This window comes from Schistocerca cancellata, chromosome 8, assembly GCF_023864275.1.
Source record: "Schistocerca cancellata isolate TAMUIC-IGC-003103 chromosome 8, iqSchCanc2.1, whole genome shotgun sequence".
NCBI classification, from domain to species: domain Eukaryota; kingdom Metazoa; phylum Arthropoda; class Insecta; order Orthoptera; family Acrididae; genus Schistocerca; species Schistocerca cancellata.
In genome coordinates this window covers 92,065,510-92,092,734 of record NC_064633.1, presented here as the reverse complement: position 1 = coordinate 92,092,734, position 27,225 = coordinate 92,065,510, and the positions used below count along the sequence as shown (strand labels likewise).

At 37.6% G+C, this 27,225-nt stretch overlaps 1 protein-coding gene across 3 annotated transcripts in view; it reads left to right on the top strand.

The window, feature by feature from the left end:
- The window catches only part of LOC126094911 (phosphatidylinositol phosphatase PTPRQ-like), a 425,768-nt gene that overhangs the window by 150,103 nt on the left and 248,440 nt on the right, over positions 1-27,225 (top strand). The gene's annotated exons all lie outside the window — the stretch shown is intronic.

Here is a 27,225-nt window from a genome sequence, read left to right as displayed (position 1 = left end):
TGTTAGACTGGTTACTGCTACTACAATGGCAGGTTATCAAGATTTAAGTGAGTTTGAATGTGGTGCTCTAGTCGGTATAGTTGACACATGAGCGGTGTGACACAGCATCTCTGCTGTAATGATGAAGTGGGGATTTTCCTGTATTACCATTTCGCAAGTGTACTGGGAATATCAGGAATGAGGTAAAACATCAAATCTCTGACATCACTGCAGCCAGGAAAAGATCCTGCAAGAATGGGACCAATGATGAATGAAGAGAATCATTCAGCATGCCCAAAGTGCAACCCTTCTTCAAATTGCTGCAGATTTAAATGCTGAGCGCTCAACAAGTGTCAGTGTGTGAACCATTCAATGAAACATCATTGATATGGGCTTTTGGAGCTGAAGGCTCTCTTGTGTACCCTTGATGACTGCACAACACAAAGCTTTAGTCCTCACCTGGCCCTGTCAACACTGGAAACATGTTGCCTGGTTGGACAAGTCTCATTTCAAACTGTATCGAGCGGAAGGACATATACGGGTATGGAGACAACTTGTGAATCCATGGACCCTGCATGACAGCAGGTGGAGGCTCTGTAATAGTGTGGGATGTGTGCAGTTGGAGTAATGTGGGACCACTGATACATCTAGATTCAATGCAGACAGGTGACAAGTTCATAAGCATCCTGTTGGATCACCTGCATTCATTGATGTTCACTGTGCATTCCGATGGACTTGGGCAATTCCAGCAGGACAATGTGACACCCCACCCCACACATCCAGAATTGCTACAGACTGGCTTCAGGAATACTCTTCTGAGGTTAAACACTTCCGCTGGCCACTAATCTCTCCAGACATGAACATTATTGAGCATATCTGGGATCCCTTGCAACGTACTGTTCAGAAGAGATCTCCATCCCCTCATACTCTTATGGATTTATGGACAGCCCTGCAAGATCCATGGTGTCAGTTGCCTCCAGCACTACTTCAGACATTAGTAGTGTCCATGCCACATCATGTTGTCGCACTTCTGTGTGGTCACAGGGGCTCTGCATGATATTATTCAGGTGTACCAGTTTCTTTGACTCTGTGTTGTATAATAAAAGTAATAGACATATGGTGATTTTCTTTCTTTAGCTGTATGGTGAAAGGATAACAATCACCAACACAATGTACATTGAAGGACACTTTTATTAAATAACTGTAGCACAAATACACAAAGTGTGAACATTCGAGAGAGAAACCATGCAAAGACAGATACATCATAGATCCTTGATCAATGAGTCTACAAGTCAAATTTGGATATGATGTTTCTTGTGGTTGATAGTCACCACATGTAATTTATCAGAATACTTTGATGTAAGGATGTAAATTCCATATTACACTAACACTCATATTAACTTTGAATTCTTATAGTACACAGAAAGCTAATACTGTGACAGGTTGTCATAAAATCTCATTAAAATCCAAAAAAAGTAAAGTTGTATAAGTAAATTTTTGTTTGTTTGTGATACATGAATGCAATCCTGGTAGTCTTGAAATCTCCTCATCACAGTACCGTGGCACACAGCTAGACGAGTAAAAACAAAATGGTGCATCACATTGATAAAGTTGAGATGTACTGCATTATTTTTGCTCCTCTGGTTTGTGTTACTGTATCTTTAAAAAAATTTTTGGCTTGCAGCTGATCATTGTTTAATTCATCACATGATATTATGACCATCTTACAGTATTTCCATAGTGAAGTGAATGGTGTTATGAATGGAGCTGAGGTGATGAAAAAACTCCACCAGTTTATCTTCTCCATGAGATCAGACTATGAAAGGATTGTTCACATGCTTCCTAAAGACAATTGGTTCAAGGGCAGCTGATTCAAGAACTCTCTCCTCAAAATCCTCCAAAAAAGGTTGCACACCAAGGGAGACAGAGGGCTGCCCATGTATGATGATGTTCCTTGCTTTATTTCTTCATTAGTTGTCCTCAGTGTTGACATACTGGCTGAAAAATTGAGGGATGGAAGTGCAGTACTGTCTACTGCAAATGACATAGCTAACAGGTACACATTTGTGTTTCTCAGTCATTTACTTTCACTTGTCACAACCTCCCACTTACACAGTTATATAGCCAATACACTATTGTTTAACTTTCGATAAGCCTTATTAATAGGTTACAGGCAAACATCCACATGCTGCTACATTAGTTTACTGTTGAATATCTATGAGCAGTAGAAACCTAACCACAAAGTTCACAGTTCTTGAATAATAGAAAGGTACGTATGGAGCAGACACCGTCATTGTTTTAACACATGGCCTAATTGTGTAACACTTATTTCACAGATGCATTGTTGTTGATCTAACCAATAAAGGTTCCTCATCTGAAACTTGGCTGTGTACTGACTGTCTCAGGACCAAAAACTGGGCCCTTATATATCCTCACAATAATAGGTGCCAAAACTACACATTGTTCAAAGTTAAATTTACAGAAATTACAATTAAAACTTAATTCATTAAATTAACTGAATACAAAAATTCATTCCTTTTAACAGTCTCTTCTACTACAAGGTTTAGGCTGAATTATTTATTTAAATGATAAAATTAAAAGATATCCTTACACAAACAATACTTTTGACAAAACTGTTAATTACTTTGGAATTAATTAATTATGCTAACATGTTTTCAATTAGATCCAAACAGATCCTTTAAGAATACTATTAGTTGTTCCTCCAAATGTTTATCATTAGTACAGAATTCATATTTGTTTATACATCAACAGTAGAATTTAAGTTATGAAACAATCACTGATTTCACCCTATAACAAAAGATACTAACTAGGCATAGTCAGAATAAATTAGAAAATCAATTACATACATAAAACTAAGCATAAAATTAGATCTGGTGTTATATTATTTAAAACTGATGGCCAACCTTTCTCTTTTATGCAAATACAGATTACACTCATGTATGTTAATGGTAATTAGTTAAAATTGAAAAAAAAACAAATTTAAGTAGGCAGATGGCAAAACAAGAGGGGAAGTAAAAAAAAAATATCCTAGCTTGCTTCATCACACATGGTGATGCCATCAGTCTGTTCAAAATATTCTTGGTTGAACTTAAAATTGGTTGAGGATAGAGCATCACAAAGCAAGGCAGTGATGTCCCCTTGAAAATTTTTACCAATTAGTATCAAAGAATCTGTGAGAGGGACTTTTGTAAAAAGCTAATGATCAGAACTGCTTAGATGGAGAGCCCCCAGTCTATTGATAAAGTTTGCTGAGTTACAGATGCGTTTTAAGCTTGTGCCCAGCAATAGTCTCAGAAAAAAGTGAGATGTTTGGCTAAATCTTATGTAGGAGCTCCATTGTTGCTCACTGTTTAATGTAATAGGACGCTTCCCTTATGTATGTTTTGATGGCCATATAGTCTTGGAGGAAAACCATGTTGTCTTGACCTCTTGATGATCTTTAGAGGTAATGAGGAAGTTTTCAGTAGTGCAGAAGTTTTCCATTACACATGTCATGTAAGGTCATAATCAGTCCTCCTATAAGTAGAGTCATTAGCAGACCATCATGTATGATAATCTTATCATTGTAAATACTATGGGGTAACAAAACAGTTGCATTACCTCTCACATGTCCTTTGGCACTAACTGGCAGAAGGTGTCAAGTGGACATTACTGTTTTGTTTCAGCATGTGCTATCCTCAATCTATTTTAAGTCCAACCAGGAATGTTTTGAACAGACTGATGACATTGCCATAGACTGCCCTCTGTCTCTCTTGGTGGACAATCTTTTTATGGAGGATTTTGAGTAGAGAGTGCTTGAATCAGTTGCCCTTAAGCCAACTATATTTTGCTGGCATCTGGATGGTATTTTCATAGTGTGGCCTCATGGAGAAGATAAATTAATGGAGTTTCTTCACCACCTCAGCTCTTTTCATAACAACATTTGGTTCACTATGGAAATACAGAGAGACAATTGCCTGCCTTTCTTGGATGTCTTGGTTAGATGAAAGAATGATTGCTCTCTGGGGCATTCAGTTTATGATAAGCTCACTCATACTGATTTGTATTTGCAAGCATCAAGTTGTCATCACCCATCAGAAAATATAATAATGCTTAAAACACTCATACACAGTCTCTCAGATGTAGATAATTTGCATAAAGAGCTTGTCCACCCAAAGACAGAGTTAAAAAATGGATATTCCACCCAGCAGATAAACAGGGTACTGTCAGTTAAAACCAAGAATCAGATAGTGGATAAAGAGGAGAATATGCTAGAAAAGTCTTCAGCTGTTCTTCCCTTTGTGGGCAACATTTAATTTAAAGTAGCTAGAATCCTCTGTAAATTTCATGTAAAAGTGATTTTCCATCCAATATATAAGATTCCAGACCTTTTGGGATCAGTAAAGAACAACTTGTTATGGCAGAAGACTGAAATTTACCAAATACCTTATCAGTGTGATATGGTTTATATAGGACATCCCAGACACACTGTGAAAGAACGTTGCACTGAGCATCAATGCTGGACTTGCCTTTTGCAACCAAGCAAATCTGCTGTTTCTGAACATTGTGTTTCTACTGGACATTCAAAAGAGTCTGATAAATCTTTAACCATTATTATTTAGACTCAATTATTAAAGAATCCATCGAAATTTGCATGTTGTAAAAGCTGATCAGTCATGATAGTGGTTACTAGTTAGACAGTGGATGCAGCCCCATCTCCATGATTTGTTTGAATCAAAGGTGACAGAGTGTGCCAGTGGGTGCAGCAACCAGTAATGCAGAGGACAGTTGAGTTCCTTGATTCTACCAGCAAGAGCACTGCCATCAGGAAGTGTGGATCATCTGTCAACATGTTTTTGATGCATGTGTGGAACACTTACAGCATGCTATATATTTTGGAATGAAGCAAGTCTTTGTCAGTCTGTGATGAGTCAGCTGAAGATGACTGGCAGGTGCCCAGTCAAAATATCATATGATGAATTTATCAGCAACTGACTGCAAGCCTGGAATTTGTTTGAACATTGAATCTGTCAGGAAAATTTTAAAAGTCACCTGGTACTCTATCATTAGTGCTGCCTGACATGCAAGGATTAGGTTGGTGACAGAGGCCTATAGGACTAGCCCCACACTCAATCTTTGTACTTGGGCTTATGAGTTCCCGGTACTCACCTGGCAGCAGCACCTCATAGTAATTCAGTCACACAGGTTGTTGCTTCTTCTGCAGTCACCTGATGTCCATCTAATTAATCACACATAAATACAAATGGTAGTGCTATAAAGACATGAGGTTTGTGTGAATGTTAGTTATTTGCTTATTCTGTGGTTCATAACTACCACCTCTCACTATGATGTGGACCAAGTCAGTTTCACAATCATAGTGCATTTTTACAGAAGGATATATAAATAACATGCTGATCATTCATATGAGTCTTAAGAACTTTGTTTTATGATTTTATTATTATTATTTTTTTTTTAAAATTCAGCAGTGATTCTGTCTCTCTTTCTCTCTTAAATGCAAACACACACCACACACCACACACACACACACACACACACACACACACACACACTACCCCACACATCACCCCACTACCACACCACCACCACCACCACCATCACCACCACCACTTCTACCACCACAACTACTACAAATTTGAAATTCTTCTATGGAGCACAAGGAGTTATCAAACAGATAGGATTAAAATTTTGTTTGAAGTTAACTTTATTATGCATTGAATTGCTTATGTAACTGGGTGGTGGCAAAATATTTTTGTGGTCTAATACCTCAGCCCTTACTGTGCCACACTGAGGCTAAGTGATGGATAATGTAAATAATTTCTGCTTCTACTATTATATTCATAAATGTTACTGTTGTTTTCAAACCATGATTGATTGTTGACAATAAACTTCATAAAGTAGTAAATACACTATGACGTATTGTCAGTATGCCCTAATAGTCTGAAAAGCTATTTGAAAGAGATTCTAGAGCCATCATATGTTATATTTGTTATATACTTCTGTGCAAGAAAACACTTTTTTCCTTGAAGAGTTACTCCAGAAAATGATTCTATAAAAATTGGCAAATGAAAGTAAAAAAAGTACATCAACTTCTTGACTTTTTTTGTCTCCAAAATCCTACATTATACATAACAAAAAAGGTGCAGAGCTTAGATTTAAAAGAATATTTGTAACATATGACTTCCATTTCAGCTTCTTATCTGTATAAACACTAACAACAAAGAATTTATAATGGTGTGTTTCATTTATTGATTATGCTCACACATTAGTTGTAATGGTGTGTTCAGGACCTGTGCAATACTGAAGTGTTGTATTAATTTAAATTAAGTGACAGTTCATTTTCAGATTAATTAAAAAAAGTTTCATTTCTTCAAGTGCTGAATGAATGACAATGGCCATTAGGCATGATTACAATACTTGCATCGTTGGCATAGAGAACTATATTTGCTTTTTAGGTATATGACGTAAGTTAGTTTATGCAGGGTGCTCATAATTAAAGTTCCAGTTTCAAAACCTTGTAGAAAGAGGAATGACATCAAATTTGAACAGCATATTATTGATGCAAGGTCAAACATCACGGGGGAAAATAATGAAAATTTTACCAATACATAGATGGCAAAGTAAGCATCTTAACGTAAATGGGGTCTGCTGCAAATAATAGATGAACTGTAATAAGATGGCTATCATTTGATTTTGAAATTACATCATCCATACTGTTCAAGGTGCATGACTGCCAAAGTTTGACAGTCAACAGTTGTGGCACTGTTAGTTAGGTAAGCTCATTCACCATGGCAAGATCATACCGCACCACATGGGAAAAATTGGTTTTAAATTGTCCTGAAGCCAACAACCACATAAAAAACAAAATGACATCAGTTTTTAATGATTCTGGGACAAAAACTATACGAAAACCAAAATGACAATGGTTTTTTATTGTCATGAGACTAGTGCCAGAAGTGTTCAGTATGCTGTCAGCCATTCTCTGCCACAAGTTAAAACTGAGAAAGAGCATGTTTCAGAACAGATTGGAGAGCGTTGGGAGTTATGTTCAGAATGTCTTGCACAATGTGTTCCTTCAGTTCATCTGTGTTTGTAATTGGAGCACTGAATACAACGTCTTTCCGATAACCATAAAGTGATAAGTCATATGGAAAAAGATCAGGTAATCTGGATTGCCAGGCTGTAGAGAACTTATGGCTGATAATTCTAGCATTTACAAAATGCCTCTGTAGCAGCTGCCTCACTGGTTGTGCAGTGGTCAGAGAAGTGCCACATTGCATGAAAATGATCCTACCCACACATCCATACTGTTGAATGAGTGGTACAATGCTAGTGTGCGACTCTCACACCATTTACCAGTAACAGTACAAGTAACAGGACCCACATGACTCATCTATTTAAAAAAGTATGGCCCTTTGATAAATGATGCTGTCTACCCACACCACACACTCACCTTTTCAGAATAAAGTAGTACTGACTGGTGTGTTTATGAATTTTTTATTGCCAATATTTCGCAATTCTTAGCAGCGATGTGTACTTGGAAATGGAAATGTTCACATAACGTCCCACAGCCATTCATTCATTGTCCACTTCTATGTGAGCAAGCAATTCCAGAGCAAATATTTTCTAGCTGGCAAATCAGCAGGAAGCAACTTCTAAACATAGGTAATTTTGTGTGGATAGCAACACAGGATGTTTCGTAGGAATTTATGCACCATGCTCACAGGCATAGCCAATGATCAAGCAATTCCCCATGCATTGCATATTTGTACACCACCATCAACTCCTCATGCAATGCTGTGGCCACATCTTCATCATGTGTTGGATCAGCTGCTTTCCTCCTTCTGCCCCACTGCAATACAAAAGAACCTGTCTTTTTGAATTTTGTAATCATTTTCTCCAGACTCTTAGCAGACATCAGACCAATGCCTTTTTTTCATACACTTGAATGCCTGGAACTTCTGCAGGGCTACTAGCACACAGTTACCATTCTTGTAAAAGAAGTTTACCAGCAGTGCAAGATCCTTCATGGATAGATGGGCATCTTGGACACAAACTGAGAAACAGCCGTGTGGCACACTTCTGCTGGTGTGCATGTGCTGATGCTTAGAATGCCATCTATTGGTCCAATTTTTATTAATTTTTTTTGTTCCATGACATTTTCCCCTGTGCCAACAATATGCTGTTCAAATTTGATGTCATTCTCAACAATGGTCCTCTTCCTACAGCATTTAAAATTTGGAATTTGAATTATAGACACTCTGCAAATAACAAGAATAAGAGTATATGCAATATCAATCACTGTGGTACACCTGTAGTGATTATTCTCCATTCTGAAGATGCTGTTTCATTGTGTACATTCCCTGAATTTCTTAACACAACATTCTGTATCCTTATAGTTACATTTGATCAAAACCAGTTACCGGCCAGAACTCTGTTATTTTGATATCTGGGCTTCTCTAGGAAATTCTGCAAACTCCTCAATCAGCACTTTTGACAAGTCACAGAAGATTCCAGGTGGCATTATTTTGTTCTTTAAATTTTGTATAAAATTATTGAGGAGATGAAAAACACTCTGTTCCATGAAGAGATCCTTTCAGATCCTAACTGTCACTGTCTCAGTATCTTATTTTGAGAGCGGTATCTTACAGTTGTTCGATACAAAATATTTTCAAATAGCTTTTTGCAGAAGGTAAGTGGTGAGACTGATCAGTAATTATTAATATCTGTCTTACTACCTTTCATGTAAGTGCTTCTGACAGTGGCACATTTCAGTCTATCTGGAAATATCCCCTATGATAATGATTTATTCCGTATGAGATTAAAGCATTGCACAGTTGTGAAAAACAGAATTTAAAGGGAGTTGGAATGTTCTATCCCAACAACGTTAAATTTAGTGACTTGGCTTCCCTATATATCAGGAACCACTGTAGCCATTGACATGAAACTTTAGCAGGACACTAAACTGTATGTTCTCAGTCTACTGAACTATAATAGTTGCCTTTCAGCCACTGCTTTCAGAAATACAATTTTTTAATTACACGTTTAAAATTTTGTATACTTTTTTTGTATGTTATCCTATTTTAATTATACATGTCCTTCTTTCAGTTCAGTAGACTCAGAATATGTATGGTATTACTCCCTGAAAATTTGAATACTCTACTCAGAGTGATTTCTGAGGTTTAGGGAAAAATGCAACAGAAAATGTAAATTTTCAGGAATGGCTCCTAAAGTTTCAAAAATCTGTAACTCAATATATGCTTAATTTTTTATTTTTAGTAACTCAGAAGCACCATTCACCATACTGTGTATCATCCTCTAGATCTTTTTCCAAGTTTTTTCTTCTTTTCTTCTTTCTGGACTCCATAGTGGCCAACTGTGCTGCATACTCTGCTTTATCAATGTGAAGCTTGTCCAACCATTCAAGTTCTCTGATGCAGTTTGCTCCAGGATTAATTCCCATATGCTGTAGAACTTTCACCCTACCAATGCTGCCATCATTAAAAGCAATAACAGCATCACTGACCACCCACTTTAGTGTCTTCATTCCAACAAAAATTTTTTTTGGTAAGCAAGTCCACACAAGATTATTGAACAATTCATTGAACATGCAGACACTTCTCCAGTAATTCAGGATTTGCCAGGTCTCTGTCACTAGGTTTTATGATATCCGTGACTGCTGCTGGGATGGAATATTTATGGCTGTATGAAATGTTTGAGTACTGGGCATTGTGGTAATTGCACCATGAATCAGGTCGAGGAGGGCAAAGGTGGTGTACCGGTTTTTCATCAGTTGACAGTTTGTGGAAGAAGGTAGCCCATACTGCCTGATTCATTTTCAACAAATCCTCAGTATTATTTCTAATGGACATCCCGTGATACTGCTGTAGTTCATCAATCATTTTTGTATGTCAGCCTGCCTCTGTTAGTTGTTAGCACTTCAACATACAACACGTGTTTATACTATGAAATGATACAATACTGTTTTTGACAGTGCTACCAATACAGACACATAATTTAACCTTTATAACACAGCCTTCTATATAAAATATATATCATATTATTCGAAAAAATTGCAAATTTTATAATGAGATAAAAATCCGAAAATGTGATAAAAAGTTTTTTCGTTTCTGACTCCCCTTAAATACATTACACGAGATACTATCAGCTTCGTTAGTGATACTGGTTTTGAAAGAGATAATGGTGTTAATATCTTTGGCAGAACATGGAGTAATTATAATAAAGCACACCTCACGGCACATGACTGTTATCTCTGGCTACTCCAGCCAGAATGCAACTGCATTGAATGGAAACAGCAATTCATAAAAAACAATCGAACTGTTATATGTAAATTCATAAATAACAAGTTACCCATCTACATGCACAGAAATCAGTACTAGGAAATATGTAGGGGCAAAGTGTTTATTAATCTTGGTGGTACAGATAAATAAACAAACAGACTAAGACATAAGGAAAAAGAGATGACTATTTGAACAAGACAGATGACAACAAAGACTGACAAGAGGGTTACATAAGAAGGAATGATAGCCACATGGGCCAAAATAATAACGAAAATAACCAATTTCTGATAATGTAAAGCAATTGTATAGATAAAAACTCTACTCACCAAGTGGCAACAGTAGAACATACACACAGAAAAAGGATTTACCTACACAAGCTTTCAGAGCCATGGAATGGTTGAAGGTTAAGGAAAAGGGATTAAGGAAAAGAACTGGAGAGGTTTAGGAAAAGGGCAGAGTTCAGAAAACCACTCTGCCCCTTTTCCTAAGCTTCTCCAGTCCTTTCCCTCCACCCCTCTTCCTTACCCTTCAACCATTCTGCTAGAAGAAGGAGCTCTGAAACCTTGCATACCCAGAACCTTTTTTATATGTGTGTTCTTCTGCCACTGCTTTTGAGTAGAGTGTTTAGTTATCTAATTGATTTATAAAGTAGATGTAGGTGTGTACATGGCCCCAAGGATAGATGCATGCTTGTGTTGACTCACTGTGCCTTTGAGAATGATGAGGTCACCCAGAGAATGCCTCAAAAACATTCCCCAGACCGTAACACTCCCTCCTCTGGCTTTTCCCTTCCAACAATCATGCAGGGCTGTACATGCTCATGGCTATCTGTCTTAAAGAGTATAAAAAGTTATTCATCGCTCAGCAAATGTACAGTTGTGCTACTGGTGTGCAAATTCCAGCATCACCAATGAATAGTAGTTAGCATGGGTGCATGAATGAGGCTTCTGCTGTGGAGGCCCACACACAGTTACGTTGACTGAATGGTCATTGTGGAGACACTGTTAGTAGCTGCTTGGTTCATCTGCACAGTCAGTTGCTCAACAGTTGCACATCTATTCACAAGTATACACATTTTATAAATACTTCCATCACTGGGCCAAAGGCCAATGTTCATGTCCTTTTGGTCATCAGATAAATCACTCCATTTCCACATTATGACAATGATTGCACTGTTTTCAACATCCCCTTGACATGCTCTATATGCCCTCCACTGCTGGTGCTCTGAGCGGTTATTGCACATTGACACTGAACATAGATGGTGATAATATTAATGTGACTGGACTGTGCAGCAATTAATAATTTAAAATATCTGCACATATGTTACTATATACATATATATATCATTAAATACACAAATGCAAGTACAGTTCTGGCAGAATGAGCTGAACAGCTCAGGTAAACATTACCTCAGAATTTCTTTCAGTAGTATGACTCTAGCCTTATTACCTACTTGATTACAGTGCAGGCTACAAATATAGTTGTATTTGTAACTATAAATGGGCAAAACCAAGCAATTAAAACTGATACCAGTATTTTGGTTCTGAATAACGTATTTTTCAATATTTGTTTGGTCTGAATTGTAACAAGTTTTTCATATCATACAAATAACTGGGTAAAAGAACCTATCACTTGCCATAGCAGCAGTGCTAAACTTTTTGGTTTTTAAATAAAACTTTTTAAAGAAGCAAGTATGTTTATTCATAACATTTCCATTGCTTCAGAATGTTAGGTTCTTATGGAAAAGTGATCAGTGATTTTTAATAACAAACCTGACAGTTAGAAATGAACAATAAACATATGACATAAGCACTGGTATTGAATTCCTGAGGTGATAAGGAAACTGTTACTGTGTGGCATGGAATGTTAGATGGTATGCAAGTATGTGCAGTGTGCAAGACTTGCCCACACGTTCTCTCTACAGTAGTTTTGTGCTGTCATCCTGGGACACCAGATGTGTTGCAGAATGGTGCTGTACCTATTTTGGAAGTATTTTACAAAGTGCAGCAGTAATGAAGTACAGTGCACAATTTGCTTTAAAGCATTATCAATGGGAGGAGGGGCCATCAACTTATGACATCTTACAAGGAGAAAACACGCATGATGTATGTTCATTGGAAGAGAAAATAAATTGAATTGATATACCTATAATTGTATTGACATGCAGTAAACTTGGGATAATAAATGACCCCTTTTGTGATTGCTTCAGGGTGAAACACTGATACCATTCAAAAGTGATGACTCAGGAAAATAATCAACTTGTGACCTTTCACTCTTGCAGTCATCATGCCTGTCTCCTTTACCTTTGTAATCGTTGCCAGGGAGAATGTAACAAATTTCTGCCACAGCTTCAACGCCACAGTGACTGAGATCTTCTACTTTTTCACCTTAATTACAATTTTTCAACATTTGTTTAGGGTCTATGTTTATTGCTCGAAATGACAGTAATAAAAAATAAAAATCTGTTGTTTCAGAATGTGGTTATTTTTGAGTGGTTTTACCAGACAAGTTAAACTGAGATGGGAAAAAAAGAAAAAAGAAAAAGAAAAAAAAAACAGTGTACTGAAGACCAGTAGTTTCAAAGCTGACCACCATCTCTATTTGTAATATGTACTGTGACTATACTGTACTGTAACTACAGAGTTTATAACCAACTGTGGGTAGCATATGTGCATAAACAAATTACATTTTTCATGGAAGATACACACATCATCTTCAAGACATGATAAGCCTTTACAAAATCACATGGCAATTGATATCACTAACAAGGAGACCACACAGCGATCTGGTTTTTGTAATTTTTATATTTATCATACATAAATTCAATGAAACTCTCAAAAATTCTCAAGAAAAATGATTGTGAAGTTATCTGCCCATCTGTAATACTATGCTGTTTTTCTCAACAGGCACCATGGCTCTGTGGTAGAATGTTTTCCTTCCACATAGTGGTTTTCAGTTTGATTCCTGACTGATGGATATTTTTAAAGAGAGGTGCATGTTCCACTAGCATTTCTATCAAACATGCAATACATAAAGATGGAAATAAATCAGTAGATGTCAAGAATGGCAACTGTATGTTTGAATCTTCCGTCAGTCATTACATATTTCATTCTTTTTGTTTCATTTAATTTGAATATCTGCATCATTTAAATATAAAATTTGTTAAGTACATGCAAATTAACAGGTATTTAAATTCAAAAAATTAAAATTTGTTTATTTATTTATTGTCATACTGTATTTTATGCTTCATGGAAATGTACATGGAAAATGCAGCCTCATTTACAATTTTACCATGAATGGGAATTGAATCTGGGCCACCCATGTGATGGATAAGCATTCTACCATAGAGCCACTTGGCACAACAGCAAAAATGACCTTACTATAGAGTATTAAGGAAGACCAGAAAACTTCAAAATCAGTTTTCATGATAATTTTTGTGGGTTGCCTCAAACTGTTTGGAAAATTCACATTTGAGTTCTGAACTTCACATACCATAAATATAAAAAAATACAAATATCTGGTTGCTATGTGGTGTCCTTGTAAGTAAGACAGCACCTCTACTACACATAAGCATTCTCACTACCAGTATATTGTTGGAATAGATCCATAATTACTAAAAAAATTATGAAGTGTCTTCATCACAGACTTTCCTAATGGAACAAAATAATTAATTATAATGTTCACTAGCAACAAAGAGAGGACAAGGTTCATTACTTTACTTATTAGATATTAAATTGGGTAACACTCCTTCCTACTTTATACATTGCTCTCAGGATTACTTCTAGGTCAATCATCACATATAAAAGTTGGTCTTTACCAATGATAATGGTTCAGTGATATTTTAAAATAACAATCACAAAATTTTCATATGCTTCTTATGCACATATGGTACCAACAAACTCAAACATGTTTGTACAAGACTTTCCTATAAATGCCAACTAAGTTGAAATATACCAGGTGGTTATAATCCAACTTTCCCTATTTAATGTGTTATGAAATGTGAACTAATAACTGTACAAGTATCATACTTGGTAACATTAGTGTCCAGAGTATGGGGTGCATGATTTCCATGCATCACAGTGCCACTGTCCAGTTCCAACTGTGGCTACCAGTTGCCATGATCACTCATCGTGATTCACAGTCCCAAACACCTGACCAGTCACAGTGCACTTTTTGACATGTCAACATGAACTTGGACAAAAGGAGCAGGGCATTATTGATGACTTATTATCAAAACAACAGTAATGCTGCAGATGTACTTTAAGAATATCACTGGCTGAAAGGATTATGGAAGGGTCCTCTTTCTCTACCTGCTGTGTGGAGCGTGATGAAGAAGTTTGAGTCAGCTGGAGAACTGGGAGTCACTCTGAGAAGAGGCCGATGACCAGTTTCACCACAGGTTGTTGATGAAATCACTGGTGCTATGGCAGACAATGCTGCATACAATTCATGATCATCAGGCAGTGTGCATGCTGTGTCATTACAGTTGAACATCCCTTGGTCCACTGTATGGAAGGTGCTTCAATCCATTCTCAAATGGTATCCATACAAGATCCATATTGTACAGCAGCTTGCACCACAGGACGCACAATGACATGTTGACTTTGCTCTCCACTTTCTCGCAAGAATTGAAGTTGACAAGAACTGGTCCTGGACCATCCTGTGGACAGATGAAGCTCATTTTTTTCTGACAGGTGAGATGAACACACAGAATTGTCGAGTGTGGGGATCTTCACCTCCAGTCACTGTGCGTGAAGTTCCTCTGTATGTGAACATGTCACCATGTGGCTTCATGGCTATATTCACCATTGGCCCATTCTTTTTTGAACAGGTTGGCGCTCAAGGACCAAAGATGTGCAGTATGACTGGCCAAGGTTATTGCGATACACCTCGTCAGCATGTCATAACCACCCTACAGTAGAGAAATCAACAGTTTTCATGCAAGATGGGATCTCATCACACATATCTTATGAAGTTCATCTGCTTCTTAGAAATACATTTGGAAATTATCAAATTATCAACTGATCATTTCCAAATGCTTTGCCACAACAATCACCTGATCTCACTCCCAATGATTTCTGGTTGTGGGGCTACCTGAAGGGCAAAATTTACCAGGGAAACATTCACACAAGTGCTGGTCTGAAGCACAGTATATTAAGAGAGGTAGCTAGCTCACCTATGGAAGTGCTTTGTTCTGCCATGCAGAATGGAATCATGCACTTTCAGACTCTTCTGGAGACTGTTGGGTGCCATATTCAGCCCCTTTTGTAGCAGTAATGGTACTAGTATGTAATGGTATGATGTACTGTAGTGGCACATTAAAAGTGTTTCAGTTGAACTGATTCTGTGTTATTTCTCTTCTCCATGTCCATGACATTAATGCTACCAAACAACTGAGCCTATGTGATCATTCCATTTCTTATCCCTACAAGGTTTATAACCAGGTGTTTGTATGAGTTGGCCAATTCCAACAGTGGCTCATTGATATTAAAGTCTAGATAACTACATCATCTGCTAAAAGTCTGAAGTTACTATTTATATTGTCAGCAAGGTCGTATGTGAAGTATGTTAGCAGCAAGAAACAACCAATGCCTTCTCTGTGCTATAGCAGTGGATATACTATCAAAGACAGTGCTTCCAAAGCAGAGTTACTAAACACAGCCTTCTGAAACACCTTCACAAAATAAGATGAAGTAAATATTCCAGAATTCGAATTGAGAACAGCTGCCAACATGAGTAATGTAAATATTCTTGGAGCAGTGAAGCAACTTAAATCACTTAATAAAAGCAAGTCTTCTGGTGCAGACTGTATACCAATTAGGTTCCTTTCAGAGTATGCTGATGCATTAGCTCCATACTTAACAGTCATATACAACCATATGCTTGATGAAAGATCCGTACCCAAAGACTGGAAAGTTGCACAGGTCACAACAGTACTCAAGAAAGGAAGTAGGAGTAATCCACTAAATTACAAGCCCATATTGTTAACGTTGATATGCAGTAGGATTTTGGAACATATATTGTGTTTGAACATTATGAATTATCTCGAAGAAAATGGTCTATTGATACACGGTCGACATGGGTTTAGAAAACATTATTCCTGTCAAACACAACTACCTCTTTACTCACATGAAGTGTTGAGTGCTATTGACAAGGGATTTCAGATCAGTTCCATATTTCTTGTTTTCCAGAAGGCTTTTGATACTGTACCACACAAGCAGCTTGTAATGAAATTGCATACTTATGGAATATTGTTTCAGTTATGTGACTGGATTTGTGATTTCCTGTCAGAGAGGTCACAGTTCATAGTAATTTATGGAAAGTCATCAAGTAAAACAGAAGTGATTTATGGCATTCCCCAAGGTAGTGTTATAGGCCCTTTGCTGTTCCTTATCTACATAAACGATTTGGGAGACAATGTGAGCAGCTGTCTTTGGTTGTTTGCAGATGACGCTGTCGTTTATCGACTAATACAGTCATCAGAAGATTTAAAAAAAAAAAAAAAAAAAAACTGCAAAACGATTTACAAAAGATATCTGAATGGTATGAAAAATGGTAGCTGACCCTAAATAATGAAAAGTGTGAGGTCTTTTCCATGAATGCTAAAAGGAACTCGTTAAACTTTGGTTACACGATAAATCAGTCTAATCTAAAATCCATAAATTCAACTAAATACTGAGGTATTACAATTACAAACAACTTAAATTGGAAGGAACACATAGAAAATATTGTGGGGAAGGCTAACTAAAGATTGTGTTTTATGGGCAGGACACAGAAAATGTAACAGACCTACAAGGAGACTGTACTACACTTGTCCGTCCTCTTTTAGAATACTGCTGTGTGGTTTGGGATCCTTACCAGATAGGACTGATGGAGTTCATTGAAAAAGTTCAAAGAAAGGCAGCATGTTTTGTATTATCACAAAATATGGGAGAGAGTGTCACAGAAATGATACAGGATTTGGGCTGGACATCTTTAAAAGAAATGCATTTTTCATTGTGACGGAATCTTCTCCAGAAATTCCAATCACCAACTTTCTCATCTAAATGTGAAAATATTTTGTTGACACTGACCTTCATAGGGAAGAACAATTACCACAATAAAATAAGGGAAATCAGAGCTTATACAGAAAGATATAGGTGTTCATTCTTTCTGTGTGCTATACAAGATTGGAATAATAGAGAATTTTGAAGGTGGTTCGATGAACCCTCTGCTAGGCACTTAAATATGAATTGCAGAATATCCATGTAGATGTAGATGTAGATGTAGATACAACATGGATGGCTCTATCACACTTCCTTGGAGCACACCTGAAGTTACTTCTACATCTGATAATCGCACTCCATCCATGCTGCATGTTTCCTACCAGACAGTTATCAGTTCAGTCACAAATTTCAGTTGAGACCCCATACAGTTATAATTTTGACAATAAGAATAGATGTGCCTCTGAGTCAAATGCTTTTCAGAAATTAAGAAATACTATATACACCTTACTGCCTTTATCCAAAGCTTTCAATATATCTTATTAGAAAAGTTGGGTTTCACATAATCAGTGTTTTCAGAGTCCATGTTGGTTGGCATTGAGGAGTTCAAGTCTAATGATTTCAGCTGTCTCTCAACTCCACTGACATTAATATTTATTTCCATTCATCTTTTCAGTGGTATAAGAATCAAATTAGGACAATTCTCATGGGTTTCCCTTTGTAAAGGGACATTTGAAAATGGAATTAAACAATTTAGCTCTTGCTTTGCAACCCTCAGTTTCAGTTCATGCCTCATTCACTAGGCACTGACACTAACTTTGGTGCCCCTAACAGCCTTTACATATGACCAGAATTTATTTGGGTTTTATGAAATATTATTTGACAATGTATTGCTAAGGTTGTCATTGAGGACATCAAGCATTGCTCTCTTGACACGCAAATGTGTTTCACTCAGTGTATCTCTATCTACACCTATTATGCAGTAATCTCTGTTAATTTAGGTTTCTTTACAGTGACAAACCAAACACTGGTAGCAGTTACTTCTGTAAAATATCTGGGAGTATGCGTGTGGAACGATTTGAAGTGGAATGATCACATAAAATTAATTGTTGGTAAGGCGGGTACCAGGTTGAGATTCATTGGGAGAGTCCTTAGAAAATGTAGTCCATCAACAAAGGAGGTGGCTTACAAAACACTCGTTCGACCTATACTTGAGTATTGCTCATCAGTGTGGGATCCGTACCAGATCGGGTTGACGGAGGAGATAGAGAAGATCCAAAGAAGAGCGGCGCGTTTCGTCACAGGGTTATTTGGTAACCGTGATAGCGTTACGGAGATGTTTAACAAACTCAAGTGGCAGACCCTGCAAGAGAGGCGCTCTGCATCGCGGTGTAGCTTGCTCGCCAGGTTTCGAGAGGGTGCGTTTCTGGATGAGGTATCGAATATATTGCTTCCCCCTACTTATACCTCCCGAGGAGATCACGAATGTAAAATTAGAGAGATTAGAGCGCGCACAGAGGCTTTCAGACAGTCGTTCTTCCCGCGAACCATACGTGACTGGAACAGGAAAGGGAGATAATGACAGTGGCACGTAAAGTGCCCTCCGCCACACACCGTTGGGTGGCTTGCGGAGTATAAATGTAGATGTAGATGTAGACTGCATACCATCGAGGTTCCCTCCCATTATGAACTGTTCTACTGGATACATATCTATCCAAGGCATGGTCAACTATTTTTTTAAACTTCAGCTATAGTTACTCTACATGATCCTGCCCTCTGCTGAAAGTTTCAATCTATTCCAGGTAGTTTTCTGAGTATGCATTTGGTAATGTTTCACAGGGTGTCTTATCATGCCCACTACTAACAAAACTGTAATTTTCCCAATTATTTGTTGGATGATTAAAGTCTCCACAAATGATTGCAGTGTGATTGGGGAACTAAGGTTTGCTCTAAAGTTTTCAAATGCATAAGGAAATGTGTCTGGTGGGTGATATAAGGATCCAATTATCATTTTATGCCCACACCTGATACTGAGTCTTGCTCGAACAGTCTCACTTGTAGCTTTAATTTCTGTGTTGGTGGATTTGAGTTTCTTGTCTACTGCAACAAATACACCAGCCCCATGCCCCATTTGCCTGTCCTTTTGATATACACTTAAATTTTCCATAAAAATCTCACTGCTATCAATTTCAGGCTTCAACCAGCTTTCTGTACCTAGTGTTATGTGAGCTTCACTGCTTTTCATTAGTGTTTCAAACTCTGGCACTTTGTTGTGAATACTTCAGCAGTTTATCATTAGGTTTTTAACACCCTCAACTATGGGAGGCATTTCTTCTGATCTAACACTGACACTTCTGGGTTTCCTACAGCTATCATTACCTGGATTGGATGGAGAGTTGTCTAATCTAAAAAACCCTTGTGTGCACCACACATACAGGAAGCTACATGAGTAGCAGCCTCTGACATACACTGCACACCTGACCCATTTAGAGGGACCCTACAGATCTCAATCCTATGGCGCAAGTCCAGGAAGTCACAGCCTAGCTTGTCACAGAACCTCTGAAGTCTCTGGTTCAGTCCTTCCACTTGACTCAGAACCAGGGGGCCATCATCAGTTCTAGGGATAGGCCTGTATATTGTGAGCTTTGCTGAAACTCCATGCACCACACTGGTCTTCTCAACATTTTCTGTCTGTGCAGTCACTGGAATGGCCAAGTATGATCTCAGAGTGCAGACAACAGGCATCATTTGTTCCAATGTGCACCACAATCTGAAGCTGGTTGCACCTCATGTCCTCAATGGCTGCTGAAATAGCCTCTTCAACATGTTGAATGAGGCCCTCAGGCATACACACTGAGTGCTCCTGGTGTCCTTTCCTGTCCTTAGTGACGTTCCCCTAAGGAGTACCATCATCAGCCATTAAACTGCTGATGATTAATAGACTCCTACCCTTTGGTGTTTGCCTTCTCCTGACACTGGACAAAACAGGTTTCCACAAAACTGCAGAACCCAGTCTTCCAAATCTGCTGCCTCCCTGCCTGTTTGTCTGTCTGAAAGCACCCATGATCACACGAGCACACAAAAGAAGGCTTGAAATGTTGTGTGATGTAGTTGTTTTCTGTGAGGGTACTTGTTTTGGTGGAACCGTACTGCCTCTCAACCATTTCCATTCACTTGGCCGTACACAAACACCATCTCGGGTTGTTCCTGACATGAATGATTAATGTTCTCCTGCTTACAGTATGTTGAGTCAGTCACACAGCCTGCAACGGACAAGGAGCACATTGCATGTGCTCAGAGGAACTTCCACTCATCAGCACCATCTCCCATGGCAATGATGCATTTCTGGACACATGTTCAAAGAACAATTTTTCCTCCTTTTCCAGTCTATCACTGCAATTTGTCAGTTTTATTAATTTTCACACTGTATATCTTTGCCAACATATATAGGAATTAGGACTGCAAAATTTTTAAAAATATTGGAAATATGAAATATTATTGACATTTAAAAAAAAAAAATCTTTATCAGCCCTCGATATATTTAAAAAAAAAGTATCAATATATCAATGGAAAAAAATCTATGCACCAGTGTATAAAAATATCTGCTGCACATTGTAAATATACTGCCAGTTTCAGAGCTGTGTATTTAAGTATTCATTTATTATTAAATATTCTGTACCTCAACAAGCTATCAGCCTGCTTATCTCCCTTAGAGCAAGCATTGATAGGAAAATGATACACATTCATGCTTGGTGATAACCACTTTACTAACAAATGTCCGTCTTTCAGTTTCATCACATACTGGATTTGTCCAGAACACTTCATGTCAACTTCCTTTTTTTGTCTTTCATTTCTGCAAACACCAGCAAACTAGTGGTTGTAATGCCAAAATTGCATGATGAAGTTAAATGCTGCCGTTTCTACTGGCAGCAGTGAGTGCCAATTATGTTAGCATTTCCCCTCACACATCTATGCCAACTGCAATGACCAATCTTGTCACTTAGAGTTTTGTTCAGTTTTCAGCAACTGTTTTTGAAGAATGCTGATGTGAAGAAACAATCCACTAGTTTCAATATAAGTTTTATTTTTATTTTTTATTTATTTTTTAATGCAAATCACATGAAGTTTCTTCACATCAGAAATCTTGGTATTCCATTCACACTGCCAATTCCCCACATGCAATCAGACTTCTTCTTTGTACCACCTGCTCTTGCTTCACATAGTCAAAGAGGAAGGCTCCTGGATATGATGAAAGCTCAAAAAGTAGTAAGACTCCTTCATGCAGTGGAAACAAAATTATGTTCTACTACAATTTAAAAAAAATTCAAATATTTACTGAAAATTCTGAAAAAAATATAATATAAAATAAAAATATCAGCACTTGGTATTGTCATTTCAGTCATATTGATAGATTGCTATATCAGCAAAAGAAATATCTCTGATATATATATATATTGATATTTTATGGAAAAAGTATCACTATATTGACATTTTATTGACAGTCCTAATAGGAATGGTGACTATGGATGGATTTAACTTAGCATCTAGTTACTGAAGGTCAGATATGGAGAAAGGAGGAATTGCCACTTACATTAGGAAGGGATATAAATATAATAACATTGATATACACAAATTTTTATATTATCAGCATTTTGAAGTTTGTGCTGCAGAAAAACATCTTTGTGGAAAGCCGATAACAAACGTCACGATATACAATGCTCCTCATGGTGATTTTCATTTATTTATGAAATAACTTGACACATTATTAAACTTTTTTACTTTGAAGTAAAATGTGATAATATTAAGTGGAGGTTTACATTTAAATTTTGTAGAGAATTTGTATTGTAGTGTTATACCTACTCGAGCCTCTTGCCATTTTGATGTAATCCAGCTCCCCTTGTATGATTTACAGCAAGAGTTAAGGGAACCAGCTATGCTACTATTCATAGCATTTTTATAGGTGCATCAGGACCACAAAATGATAGTGTGCTCTCACAGTTAGTGGCCTCAGGCACTCTCAAAGACTTCATAGACAGTTCCTTGAAAAGGTATCTAGCATGTCTGCACGAGGTGGCTGTAGGCATAAAGAGTTACATCATGGCCTCTCAGCGAGAGAATGGCCAACAACACCTGTGTCTGCTCATAGAAGCCGGACTGGGGAAGCAGCTGAATGTGCTTCCCCACAATGGTGGTAGTGTGCCAGCTCCCCAGGCACCAACCATCAGCTAAGTCTCCAGGTGCTGGTGGCACGGGTCACCTGCCCAAGTGTTCTCATCAGTGAAACTGAGGACAAAGTGACAGCCCAAGGCAACCAAGTTCTTTAGGTCAGGCTGGCTGTTCCGTCATAGATCAATGCCATCTAGATAGGCCATCGATGGAGTGTCACAGGTCTCACCTTGAATCTGGTTAGCAAAAAAGTGAGAACTGGGCTTTGGTAGTCAGAGTATTTTTACTGGTTGCTTTATGCCATGTGGCAAGTATGACTGAATGTGGCCTAGTTTTCTGGACCCATCAGTGCTCTGCACTGTGCCTTTGTGTTTGTGTCCCAACTCATCTCTTCAGGTTTTCAATTTGGTTATTTGTGCAACATTTTTGTTCTGTAAGGCCACTCTTGCTTACAACCTATGCATTGTTACTTCACTGTGCATGGTCAACAGAATGATGTTATGCTCCCTTCTCTGCACTCTGCTGCATGGGCATGCTGATCCTCAAACTTGGGTGTCATCGCAAATATTTTACATCAACAATCATATTCTATATATTCTGGGTATCTTCCTGCTCCCATGGAGCTCATGGCTCATGTTTTGACCCTTAATCCTATAACACTCTGTTTCATGTTCAGCCCGTTACTGTTATCCTCTTAAAGCCACATATTTTGTTGAAATTATCGCTTACACATTAAAGCAATCTCTCATAAATTCACAATCTCATCCACAATTTTAATGCATAATTTATTAAGTGTTATTTGTTAACTCTGAGAGAATATTTATGAACTGTGATATATTAATTTCATAACATACATAATCTGACTTTGTATTAAATATGGTTTTATTCATTAACTTATTATATATTGCCATCCTCAGATACTATGGACTCTGTGTGTATAATTTCAGCTGGTGTCTGGGTACCATAAAATTCTTTTTATTTATTGTGTTGTATGAGCAGTTGAAATGATTCTCATTAATTTTTTTTCCGGAGTTCTGTAGGAAAATTATAATTTCATAAATATGTATGAAGGAAACAGGAACTGTAGTTTCTGCAATAATGGGTGACAAGTTGGTTTTTGCTCAACAGTACTCATGTATCCAATAATTTTCTTCTTCAGTTTTGCTTTTCAAGACACACTATTTGAACTTCACCACAAAACTGTACCACACCTAATGACAGAATCAGAAAACTATAATGTACTATTTGTGTACATATCAGTAGAATTTGCTAGGATTTTCATTGCAAATACAGAACTGCTTAATTTATCTGACAGAAAATCAGTTTGAGCATACTTTTAGTCCAAGGAATTTGACCCTGTCAACTTCTTCCACAAATTGATTGTTATGTTGTATTTTAAGTGCCACTGATTTTAAATATTTGGTTTTGAACTACACCATATGGGTTTTTGCAATGTTCACTTTCAACCCATTAACTGGTACCAGTTTCATATGGTATTTATTTATTTATTTTATTTATCCACAAAATCATGTTCATGACATGGGACACAAGTTACAGCAATGAATCGTTGAAGCATAATACTTTTTCTTAGATTGACTATATGACATATCTACCTTACAGTCATTCAAGATTGACAAATTAGACTAAATTAAAGCTGTACGTGACATAAATTGGTCTCCATAAATTCAGCAACAGAATAAGAACAATGCTGGAGCAATATACTGTTAACTTTCTTCCTGAAAGAGTTTTTATTATTCTTGACTGAGCAAGGTAGTTTATTATAAAGTATGCTGCCTATGTGCCTCACACCATCATGGCATTTACTGAGTCTCTGATTATCTAGATGAATGTTGCTTACACTGCGGGTGTCATGATCATGAATGTCACTATTTGTTTTGAAGAGATGAATATTCTTACTGACAAATGAAACAGTCTCTAGGATGTATATACATGGTACAAGAAAATTCTGAGTTCTTAAAGACTGGTTTGGTAGGTGTGTGCAGCAGTGTGCAGTGGGAATCTTAACATGACCTTGACAATTCGCTTTTTCATAACGAATATTTTCCTATTTATTGCCCCCCCAGAATGGAATGCCATATGAGTTCACTAGTGTAAAGTATACAGTTTTAATGGTGGTCACATCACAGCTTTGGCTAAGAATTCTGAAGGCATAGCACAGGCTACTCAATTTACACAGTAGTTTCTCTCTGTGGATATTCCACTGCAGTGTGTTATCTATCCAGAGACATAAGAATTAAGTCTCACTGACTTGTTCAATAACTATCTTGTCCATAATTAGTGGTTCTATATGTGTTGTATGGTTTTTTGATGGGCAGAAGATCATATGAGTCATTTTTTTTCCATATTAAGTAGGAGTTTGTTCTCATAGAGCCAGTATAGGAACCTTTCACTGCTGTCAACTAGGTCAGCTCTCACCTGGTGTGGAGAAATGTTGCAAGAGAGGAGGTTTGTATCATCAGTGAATAACACAGCTACTGTTGAGGGTGGGTGTTCTGCGAGGTCATTAATAAAGATAAGAAAGAGGAGGGGGCCTAAGGTTGAACCCTGTGGGACTCCTGATGTGACTGGTATTATATCTGAATGGGCTGTTCTTCCGTCATTTGTTGCTGTTTCTACCAGCTGCCCTCTGTTTGATAGATATGACTGGAACCAGTCATTGCAGACTCCTCTTATACCATATGCATCCAGTTTGCGGAGTAGTAGTGTGTGGTTGAATTTTTTTTGTTATTTGTTATTTATTGAGCATCCATTTCATCATATACAATGATATAGGAGTTGTCATGTTACATTACATGAGTTTGTAATTATACAGTAAATGAATAACATTGGCCTACAGTGGTAAAACATATATAAATATATATCTCGTGCAGCATATAGCAGAGAATAACAAAACAAACAAAAATTAATTATTTATAGTGCATACTATTTTCGTACATTTGTTTTTCAGATATGAGTTATAATTATAATTGACCACTATGAATAATAGAACAAGCAATAATTAATTAATTATAGTGTGTACAGGCAGACTATTTTCATACATTTGTTCAAATATGAATTATCATTATCATTGACCACTATGTCACTATGTTCTGAAAATCCATATACTTTGTAACACTGTAATGACATTCTCTTAATAACATTTTTAAGCTCCTTTTTAGAAATGTAAAACTTTTCTATCTTTTTGATGCTTAAGGGAAGAGCATCAAAAAGGATTTTGGGTGATATATTGCACTTTTGTGATATTGAGCTGTTTTGTGTGTTTCTCTGTGGAAATCATTCCTGTGTCTTGTTGGGTAGTCATGGCACTCACTATTTAAAGAAGAAAATTGGGGGTGAGATTTGGAAAAGCAGATACTTTTGTAGATATATAAAGATGGAATCGACATTATTTGAAATTCTTTGAAAATTTCCCAGATCAAATGCTTTTGTCAGATCAATAAAAAGTCCAGAAGCATAATGTTTTTCATTAAATGCTTCATCAGTAAATGAAAAGAGAGCTTCATTGATTGATTTATTTTTATGAAAACCAAACTGCTGTGCTGTTAGTAGGGAGTTGTTTACAAGAAAGGACATTATATGGGTATATACAATTTTTTCAGTTACTTTGGACACATTTTGGAGAAGGGATATAGGTCAGTAGCTGTTGACTTCATGTTTGTCTCCCTTCTTGTGTAATGGAACTATCTTGGAGGTTTTGAGAGTTTGAGGGAAAATGCCAGTATTCATTGAGCAGTTCATTATGTTGCAGAGTGGTTGTATTATTTCATTGGCAACCTGTTTTATTACATAGGCAGGTAGACCATCAAGGCCAGATGAGAGGGAACTTTTCATTTTAAAAACTCAGAATTCTTTCTGATCATCATCATCATCTTCATTAAAGTCCTGTCAACAATTGCAGTACTTATATTAGATGACTATTTTCAAACCTTACAGGTTCATTTTCAAGCTTAGCCTATTGAGCCTGTGCTGACAGTGCCTGATCTTAATAAGAAACATAAAAATGACAACACATGCTTTATAAAATGTTTGCAGAATGAATGTCATAATCCACATGTGCCTCTTAGCAAGACAAAAATGAAACTGAGACCAAAACTGTTAATTCTACACTCCTGGAAATTGAAATATGAACACCGTGAATTCATTGTCCCAGGAAGGGGAAACTTTATTGACACATTCCTGGGGTCAGATACATCACATGATCACACTGACATAACCACAGGCACATAGACACAGGCAACAGAGCATCCACAATGTCGGCACTAGTACAGTGTATATCCACCTTTCGCAGCAATGCAGGCAGCTATTCTCCCATGGAGACGATCGTAGAGATGCTGGATGTAGTCCTGTGGAACAGCTTGCCATGCCATTTCCACCTGGCGCCTCAGTTGGACCAGCGTTCGTGCTGGACGTGCAGATCGCGTGAGACGACGCTTCATCCAGTCCCAAACATGCTCAATGGGGGACAGATCCGGAGATCTTGCTGGCCAGGGTAGTTGACTTACACCTTCTAGAGCACGTTGGGTGGCACGGGATACATGCGGACGTGCATTGTCCTGTTGGAACAGCAAGTTCCCTTGCCGGTCTAGGAATGGTAGAACGATGGGTTCGATGACGGTTTGGATGTACCGTGCACTATTCAGTGTCCCCTCGATGATCACCAGTGGTGTACGGCCAGTGTAGGAGATCGCTCCCCACACCATGATGCCGGGTGTTGGCCCTGTGTGCCTCAGTCGTATGCAGTCCTGATTGTGGCGCTC